Below are 10,331 nucleotides of genomic sequence, written 5' to 3' on the forward strand. Positions count from 1 at the left end.
TGTACGATTTTGTTATTCATTTTTAATTTATTTACTTCCAAGGCAGCATAAACATAAAGCAGATAAAAATAAGTCTATATTTTTATTTTTATAAATTGGTTTTCTATTTTCGTCGAGTTTATAATTTGTGTACGGACACACGTTTATTAACATAATATATTCATTGTATGCGCACTCAGCCAGCCTGTTCCGTTCGTTATAAAAAAATTAAGGAGCACAGGAGGGGCATATTTATTTGGTGCTGCTTTTTCTTTCCATTCGCTGGTTATTTTGAAACATAAGACCATGTTCGTTGAATTCCTCAAAATATAAATTTTTATTAACGCGCATATTGTCTTTCTATTAATCATTGATACAGTAGGTCCAAAAAATACTTTCTGAATTAGATACAACATTGTACGAAAGATAAGAGGCATTTGTGAGAAACTCGAGTGATGATGAAGCGAAACATTTAAAAATAACAAGTACAAACACAGAAAAAATCCTCTATGAAATATTGCCGGTTCTTCAAGAAACAAAATGCCAGTGAGGTTAAGCGAGCAACACACTGTATAGGTAACATTTTCAAAGACTAAGTGATTCTCCTCCTTGGGAGCAAAATCAAAATAAAAATGCCAACAGACAAGGTACGTCTGGTGTCTACCATGTGTCATGCCAACAGCTGATGAGCTTCGAATAGGCAACTCGTTAGAAGGCTATTGAACTGAACGACTCTGGGAATTAAAAACTTACAGAAATTGCAGCTGCTAAATCAAATTAAACCTTGTGAAAAAGTGATGGCTTGATAGATGAAAATAGTGATGAAATTAATGTATCAATATGCTGAAATTAATGTAAATTCAATCGTAAATTTAAAGCAAAGCCGAAATGATGCTCAGTAATTTCTGTATGATATGGTGTCATGCAGAGTGTGTATGATTTGATATCATGAAGAATGTGTCTGATTTGATCTCATGAAGAGTGTGTATGATTTTGTCTCATGAAGAGTATGATTTTGTCTCATAAAGCGTGTGTATAATTTGATCTCATGAAGAATGTGTATGATTAGATCTCATGAAGGGTGCGTATGATTTGATCTCATGAAGAATGTGTATGATTTGGTCTCAAGAAGAGTGTATGATTTGATCTCATGAAGAGTGTGTATGATTTGATCTCAGGAAGAGTGTGTATGATTTGGTCTCATGAAGACTGTGCATGATTTGATCTCATGAAGAATGTGTATGATTAGGTCTCATGAAGGGTGCGTATGATTTGATCTCATGAAGAGTGTGTATGATTTGATCTCATGAAGAGTGTGTATGATTTGATCTCATGAAGAGTGTGTATGATTTGATCTCATGAAGAATGTGTACGATTTTGTGTCATGAAAAGTGTGTATGATTTGGTCTCAAGAAGAGTATGTATGAAAAGTGATGCAGTATGATTCTTGGTGTATCAAGAATATAAATATCTTTCCAAAACAGTAAACTCGATTGTAGCTGCATAATCAAATGTATAGACGGACCCAACAATGCAGCAAATTGATCAGTCAGTGTACGAAACCAAAACAGGGCCAGTGTTTGATTAATTTTTCACATTTTCAATATAAGTTTACTGCAACTACTTCTTGGTAACCAAAACTTTGAATGACATCCATCAGAAATCAGAATATGTCGAAGACGACTTAGTACATAAACAATTGTCATGTTGAACGAAACACAATCAGTGATTAATATACTAAGTCTACAAGTTCCACTATGTTACCATTTCAGTTTACAAGAGGCCAGCGTCACTGCCGATTTTCCAGAAAATCGTTTGAGGAAAATCAACAGAAAAGTCTGTATTCTGAATCACCCCCAATGCCCTCAAGGAACATCTCTGTTGAAGGGTATACTCGTGGCAGATCCTGACTAAAATGTTTAATTCAGAACTTACAGAGACACTACAATTGACGGTCGTCGTGAAAAACTTTCATAGAATAGATATCAGAGTCCATACCATACAGTCAATTTACATCTGGGTAGATACGATGGTAGTACCATATAGGCCTTGTCTAGTTCAGATTCAAATATGAATCATGTCTCCATGACCTCTCTCCACACATTCGGTAATTGCATCGGTCTAATTCCTCGAAATGAAGTAGATGGCACACCTTTTCATTCTAAAGAGGTATGCATACAACTAGGCACGAGTGATATACCTAACCAAAACTTATTTCGACTACATTAAGAAGTCCCAGTTTCATAGAGACAAAATAAATTTTCGTCATAGTGGTACACCCACACTTATGAAAAACGCGAATAGTGTGCGCTCTATCCTAAGCCAGATTCAGAATCACCATTTGTGAACCAAGAATAGAAATTTGGCAGACACCTAACGTACGTCAGCTGCTTCGACGGTCAGTACGTTCATGATTCTACCAACTGTCACGTCTTCTTACATACCAAATATAAGTCAGTCTCCTAAACACAGAGGAAGTATTATACGACGAAACTCTTCCCATACCGATCACCGTAACACAAACTTGATTCGTACACGTTTGCATAACATATACCATATACAAATTACCAATGTTATGATAGCCATACAGATGTCTGTGACAGATGGCCTTTCGCAGTAAATCACAATAAATTCAGTACCATGGATAAAGCCTTTTGGAATCTGGATGTCATGGTGATGACCCATTCATACTCAAATCTGCATGTCATGGTGATGACCCATTCATACTCAGATCTGCATGTCATGGTGATGACCCATTCATACTCAGATCTGCATGTCATGGTGATGACCCATTCATACTCAAATCTGCATGTCATGGTGATGACCCATTCATGCTCAGATCTGCATGTCATGGTGATGACCCATTCATGCTCAATAGCTTCTTGTCCTCCTTCAACTATATTTGCCTTGAATGCAACATACAAGATATTAGCCTTTATGTCATTATCATAGGTCATATCTAAGTTTAAATAAGGTAAAAGAGAAATTACATAATTTATGTATTTTGTATGTACTTCGCATTATGTTAGACTAGAAAATATCCAGTTTGCATTGTCAGGTCTGTCTATTTCTGCTTACGCTTATAAAAAATGCAAATAACCATTACCGATAGTAGAGGTTTATTGTTTCCTGAATATTGTAGAAATTGAGCCACGAGACGTACACATTTTTATCTGTTTAATTTTTTTAAAAAGCTTTTATCATCCCCTATTATTTTACATCCCTGATTGAAAATACTTTAAGTATGGTTCATAGCGTTGCCTGGTGTATTTACCAATGCTCTTTGTATACCTTTTTATGAAGACCTTATGGGAGATTAATTTCAGTACTAAATATTGTATCCTCTTAAAACATGATTCCGAATTTACAAACCTTTCCAGGGTGTGCTTTTAGTACTTACCCATCCGCAATTTGTACCATCCACTACCCCTTTTCACACATATTTCCCATCAACCAGTCTATCAGCAAGATATTGAGATAATGTTTCGAAATTAATAGTATTGCAGTACATGGGATATGGCTCAAGTTGTCCCAACATTATAATGAGGCATCTTCCTCTCAACGTTTGTTAATTTGTGCAGATGTTACTACCATTTATGCTTTGCTAACTGGAACATATTTAACACAGTTTACGATTGATCCTGGTTTCGTTTCTAGAAGGGCTTACAATCTTCAATTTCATCAACTGTTTGATTCGTATATGTGCAAGATGAATAAATTTTTTCGTTTAAAAAATATCCAATGTAAGAATGCCTGCTTGTGATCATCGCACATCGTAAATAAGCATACAGAGACATGCAAGACCTCAGAAATAGTATGTAATGCAAAATTCCGCTTTTCTCCCATTTGACTGACGGTGGTGTCAGAAATCTTGAATAAAAACAACAAGATATTGATCTTTCTTTGCTTTATATCACGGTTGTACTATGAATTCCATATCTGCGTTAGACGTGTCGAGTGTTTAGCACCCTGAACGTTACCAGTCCTTCTATAATAATAATTTTATGTGTAATGAACACCAGTTTAGTCATGAGCAGCAATATCACCACTTTACGTTATTTTTTCAGAATTGTTAATAATTACTACATGTCGCAAAATATTATTATTCTATTCAGATATTTTGTTGGCAAAAGGTACAATTTTTCAATGTTGTTAGTCGTTACGTATGTGTTTTGATCACATGACATGAAGTACAAGCAAGCACATTAAAATAAACGTTAAACAACACACTTCAGTTAAAAATAGATCTCAAACAGATGACGATTCCTTGTACTTTGAGAGCAAGTTGTTATTCTAGCTATGTCGACCTTAATCTGATTTATTGCATACATTGTGAACTCTGTTGTGGATGACACTTTTGTGGTTTTAATACGAAAGGTGTGCTTCGCCAGATTTATATATGGCCGTTCCTTTAAGTTAACTAGTAAACTTCAAGCTAATGTCCAATATACATTCGCATACACATAAGAAATTAATTCTTTGTAGTGAAATTAATAAATAAGAGATTATAATGACCAAAGGTGAAGCAACTAGAATTAAGCCAATTTCTTCCTTAATGACTGGACAATTATTTGTTTCTTAATACTAAAATCTTCGGCCATTTGCGAACCACATGTATTACTGTACCCATTCCTACACTTTGCATTAAGGACCGGCTAGCTAAAGGACAAACAATAATTGAATCTAGGAATAAAAATGGTTGTGACCAAGATAAACTATTGTGGATGAAACATTTTTTCTGTTTAATACTATTTTGAAGACAAATGTGCACATGGGTTAGCAGTGAATACCGCTGGTTCTGTTTTGGGTATATTACCAGGCTTTTGAAACTGCGTAGTACAGTAAGTGGATGTTGAGAGTAGAAGCTCAAGCTCCCTGGCGTTTGAGTGGAATTGTTAATTGGTTGCAGTTCTAACCACTCAGCGGTGATGTAGAGTAAGGCATAGAGTACATGTTGCGTTGCATGAATGCAAACAGAGCAATTCTCCAATAGCTATAAAGTCATTAGTTTTCTCAATCGAACAATGTATAAATAGCCATAAAACTTGGTCGTAGAAAAAACAAATAAACGTGCGATAGGGAGTTTTGTTTAATTTAAGGCCACTCTTTTCTCTCTGGAGAACGGTTGCCTATTTTAACCATGATTATGTCTAACATTTATTATCTGCATCTCTTAGAGTTTTCGCAACGGAATTAGATAATACATGTGTTATTATTATTGGAGACAGAGTTACGTCAGGCGAAGAGGGTTGTGTCCTATCCATACTCAATGTTATGATAAGGAACAAATAAGTGATTTTGTTGTTGTTACATCATAAGAATTATTTTATACATTACATATTGTATTGTTGTTGTGTATCTTCAAGTGAATGGCAGAAAGAATGTAATACAGAAGGACAATCTGGTATAAATGATAATTTACCGACATTTAACAAACGAAGGTTATCTGTTATGATATTAACCCTTGTATACAAAATGACCCACAATGGCATGACAACATTTGTTAGGACTAACAAGAAATTGGTGAAACCGATGTACAATTCTTTCCGTACAAATCATGCTGCTCTGTTTTGTAAATTTAATTTACAGTCTTAATAAATAATATTTGTACAAAATGTACATTTATCAAGTACAAATTATGGCCGAACTGAACATACAAAATACTATTTATGATTTAGACTATATTCGGATCCAGACAGGTAACTGTAACGATAAAATTACACTCACCATCAAAATGTGCTACCATGGGCCGCTGTACCCTACAATTGATTTCTTTTGAGGTCAAAGTGTTTCTAAAAATCGGTTAGAGGCTAGTTGCCTGATACATTAAGCACTTTACAGCTTGCAGAAAATATCGAGAATAATTATACTATTTTATATTTCTATTTAGTCTTGTCTAATTTTCTAATTGAAAAAAGCCGTTTTCAAAATACTGGTGGCACTTTAGCTATGTACAAGCCACAAATGATTAGAGTTTGAATGTTTTGTGGATTAATTTGATGCATAAGTTATTTCCTTTTGCTCGTTACTGTCCTTCACTAATTTGCTGGAGGAGGGGGAGGGAAATGTTCATGGGGTGGGGGATGGAAAGCTGCAATGATTTACAAAAGAAAACTAGAGTTAGGCAGATAGAATCGGACTGCATATGCTCCCACCTCCAAACCATGCAGTTAAGGGTGTGACCTGACGCATCAGCTACTGTTGTAAAAGTGTGTTTTTGTCTTCGTGTGCCCAGTAAGTGTAAAAGGCTAATAAGACCAGAATCTGTATAGTTTTCAAGTTCTGACCCAAGTCCCTTTCCCAATCCATGAGTCATAATACATGGCCTGTGCTGGACTCGTATGTTCAGTGATCTAATTATGCCTATTTTATATATAGAGTGGAGATGATAATAAGTTTCAAGTTATGATTCAGGGACAAGTCAGAGACATAATCATGGGTCTGTATGCATTGTAATGTATATTTGATTTAATTATATTTGATTTAATACATATTTATTTAAATTTAATTGTTTGTCAGTTTTAAAAAAATATTTTTCATTACATGATTTCGCAATGTAAATTTATTCACTAGAGATGATACTTTTTAGAAATAGGTTTGCTCTTGACTGTTAGTTTATAAAACCAGGCGTTGATCTAAATCCTGACCTGTTTCAGAATTTGTAGCAACCTTCGTAAACAAGTTCTATTTTATTTTAAAATGATTGGTTGTTTCCAAGGTCATGATGGGACCTTGTCTTTACGATATAAACAATCTTTTTTTATTTATTTCTTAAGGTAAAAATGATTGGTTTTCGTCAGGGTCACACTGGGTAAACGTGATCTGTAACAAGTACTTGCTTCCATAAACTACCAGAAGATGATCACGTGAACCTTGTTTACGTTTTAGGAAGCCAATATAACCCATGTTTTCGAGAATTAATCTCAGTAGAAGTTGGGCTGTTAAACTGTTGTATGTTGTGCTGTTTGGAGTTATTTCAAATTACTTGGATTCAAAAGGATTAATTCTGTAATTTTTCTCTGAAAATACGTGTGCTCATGTAATATTCTGGAACAAGAACAGTTTTTAAAAAAAAATAAAAATTGATTCAGCTATCAGAAACCGGAGTGATAATTCTAATTTCTACAAGAACTGTAGACTTCAACACCACAGATTGCATCATACATTATCGTCTTCCATCTTTGATTCTTCGTTGAGATTCGAACGTGAAATCAAGAGAACATTTTGTTATTAGGACTACTCAAATTTTATTCTCGGATTATTTTTGGATTTGATTCTATAAAACCATAAGTTCATATTTTTTCTTTTTTTACAGAATTTTTCCAGGGAAATAAATTATTTATTTTTAAAAGATTGTTCTTTTCACTCTTTCTTGTGTTACCGTTTATTCGAGTCTAAACAAGTGACATAAGGTATATCCGATTTCTTCTACCCGTGACCTTCACATGTAGAGATGTTTGATGAGTGGGTGTCACGATAAAGTTACGGTATTGTAAATAATACTGCTGAATGTGTGCATTACTAATTTCGAACCCCCAGTAGCGAAGCTGACATCTAAATACATCACAACAAATCATGATTGAATAGATACAAAGATTCTAACGTGTAAAGAATCAACTTAATAAATACATGCAACATACAATCTTCAATTTCAGCACATTACACTTGACATGGTAATCGACTTGGTTATTAAATATTCTCAGCGTGTTTTTTATAATGTTTTCTAATCTCATGGTGTTTGTTTTTGTAATCATATCGTTATATGTTTTTTATCTTATAGGTGTTGTCTGATGTTGTAAAGCGCTTACAGCTTCTAAAGATTAGGCGCTATACAAAGTCATGATTATTATTATTATTAATTGGATTCCCATTTAACAAGTTAGTTCATCATTCGAAATTTCACGATCTATGTGTGAGAGAGTATCCATTCTCTGTGTTGTTCATTCTACTTATCTGTTCCAATATTTATCCTCCTTCATTCTTTCCGTCTTTCTTTCGCGTCGACATCTTCCAACTTTCTTTCCTCCACTATTCAACTTCTTCCTTTAATTCCTTCTTCCTTCTACTCTCACCTTTTTCGTTCTGTCTATCTTGTGTCGCCTAGTGCGTGCACCGTGGAAATTTGCTTTCGAAGCGTTTGAATTCCAATTCCCTGTTACGAGATTCACTGCGAATCTCAGAGTGGCCTTTCTTTAGAATTCGCTTCAGCCAGTTTCCGTTTCCTAGAATACTTTGGTTTAACTCAGACACACAGGTCGATACTCTTCTTGAAATCCTCAGCACAATGATGAAGTTTGTCCTTACGAACGGTGCCTGTTTCCTGCTTAAAATTTAGACCCCTCTCCCATTTCGTTTGAGCCCGCTAGTCGTCTATATTTGATTGCTCCGGTTCCATCTTTTGCATTTGTCATTGCGCCAGCCCACTCACACTTGGCTGTTTTAACACTGGGGTATAAGAGGTCCACTCTGACTACTGCAATAATCAAGGGTAGTCAAATAGTTATATTTCTTGACGAAATCTTATTGTGATCGAATATGGTCAGACGAAGTCGCGAACGAGGAAGTTAAAACCACTTACCAATACATAATGGACTTGCGATAAAAATTAGAGAATACGTGTCGGATGGCACACCAATAGCTCGCAAAGTCTGGTCGCAAGTTCGAGAAGTATCACAACAACGGAACGCGAAGTATGAAATGTTTATGTGGGTGATGGAGTGTTGGTGCTTCTCCCTACAAATAAAAACATACTATTAGTCCAAAGGAAAGAGCTATAAGAGGTCACTCAGGCTAAGGCGAAATGTACTACAACATCGATATGGAAGGTAGGTCGAAGATATTTCATGCCAATACGATGAAACTTTACGTGGAAAGACCTAGTTATCAAACAGTTGATAAAGTGGTCTTCAGCGTAGTATGTACTGCTGCCATAGAAGATCAATCGAGCGAAGAGTCGGAATTTGTCTCCAGTACTGAAATGCCCCTTGAATACCCCATCGAGGTAGGGAAAGAGGGTACAGACCAGATACGTGTGTGCCCGGACTTACATGAGGGTCGGTGTACACAGATCTTGGCAAATTTGTCCAAATATCCCGATGTGTTTACGAACCGACCAGGATGATATACCACGAGATAAATTTTAACACCTCAGAGCAAATCAGGAATAAATGATATCCATTAGCAATTAATGCGCGGGAGACGATCAATGAAGAAGTGGGGGAAATGTTAGATCTAGAGGTGATCAAACCTTCCAGTTCCACGTATTCGTCCCCCGTAGTATTAGTCCGAAAAAAAGGACGGACGAAACCACTTTCGCATTTACTTTCGGCAACTGAACGAATTCACCGTGTTCGATGCGGAACCGATGCCACATATGCAGGGGCACCAATACATTTCAAAGTTAGATCTTAACCAAGAATATTGGCAGGTACCCATCGCTAATAATGCCCGCGCATTAACGGCATTCGCGACTTCTAAGGGTCTTTACCAACTTTACGACATGCTTTTCGGTTTGCTCAAAGCCTGAGACTCGTGCGTTTAAAAGAAAAACACTGACAGTTTCGTACACGATATCTTTGTATATACGCGTGCCTGGGAGGAACATCTTAAAATATGAATCAACCTGTTTGGCAGACTCCGCATGGCTAATCTCACAGTTTGACCAACCAAACCTAGTATAGCATATTCTAACTAGGAATCCTTAGGCGATCTAGTTAGTGGATAGGGACAGTAGAAACTCCAAAATGACAAAATTGAAGCAATCAGAGATGCCCTAGACCAGAGATCAAGAAACAAATTAGATCTTTCCTCGGTTTCATCGTGGTCTATAGAAAATTTGTTCTAAATTTTGCGGCTATTTTCAGACTTAACAAGAAAAAGACAACACAATTAGGTATCCTGGGCTTCGTGTCAGGAAAGAGTTTTAACGCTTTAAAAAGAAATTGTGTACGTGCACCAATATTAAAGTTTCCACAACTGAACAAAACTTTTTCACGGAGGACTGATGCGTCCAATACAGAATTAGGGACGGTTTTGCAACAGGAGCAAGAGGGGATAAAGTTGTCCATTGCCTATGCATGTAAGAAATTGCTGCCTCGTGAGCAGAACTACTCCATGCTTGAAAATGAGTGTTTAGCCCTGGTATGGGGAATAGGTAAATTCCAAACCTACCTTTTCGGCAGTGAATTTGTACTTCAAACGGACCATCAGCCGCTCATGTATTTAAACAAAGCAAATGTCGCCATGGATGAGCTGGGCGTTGACTTTGCAGCCTTATCATTTCCGAATCAAGGCGATTCGAGGGTAGGAAAATGTGGGGGCCGACTTTTTAAGTAGCGTGTGATAGTATATTA

The sequence above is a fragment of the Sinohyriopsis cumingii genome, chromosome 1, assembly GCF_028554795.1.
Source record: "Sinohyriopsis cumingii isolate HCF-2022 chromosome 1, ASM2855479v2, whole genome shotgun sequence".
Taxonomy (NCBI): domain Eukaryota; kingdom Metazoa; phylum Mollusca; class Bivalvia; order Unionida; family Unionidae; genus Sinohyriopsis; species Sinohyriopsis cumingii.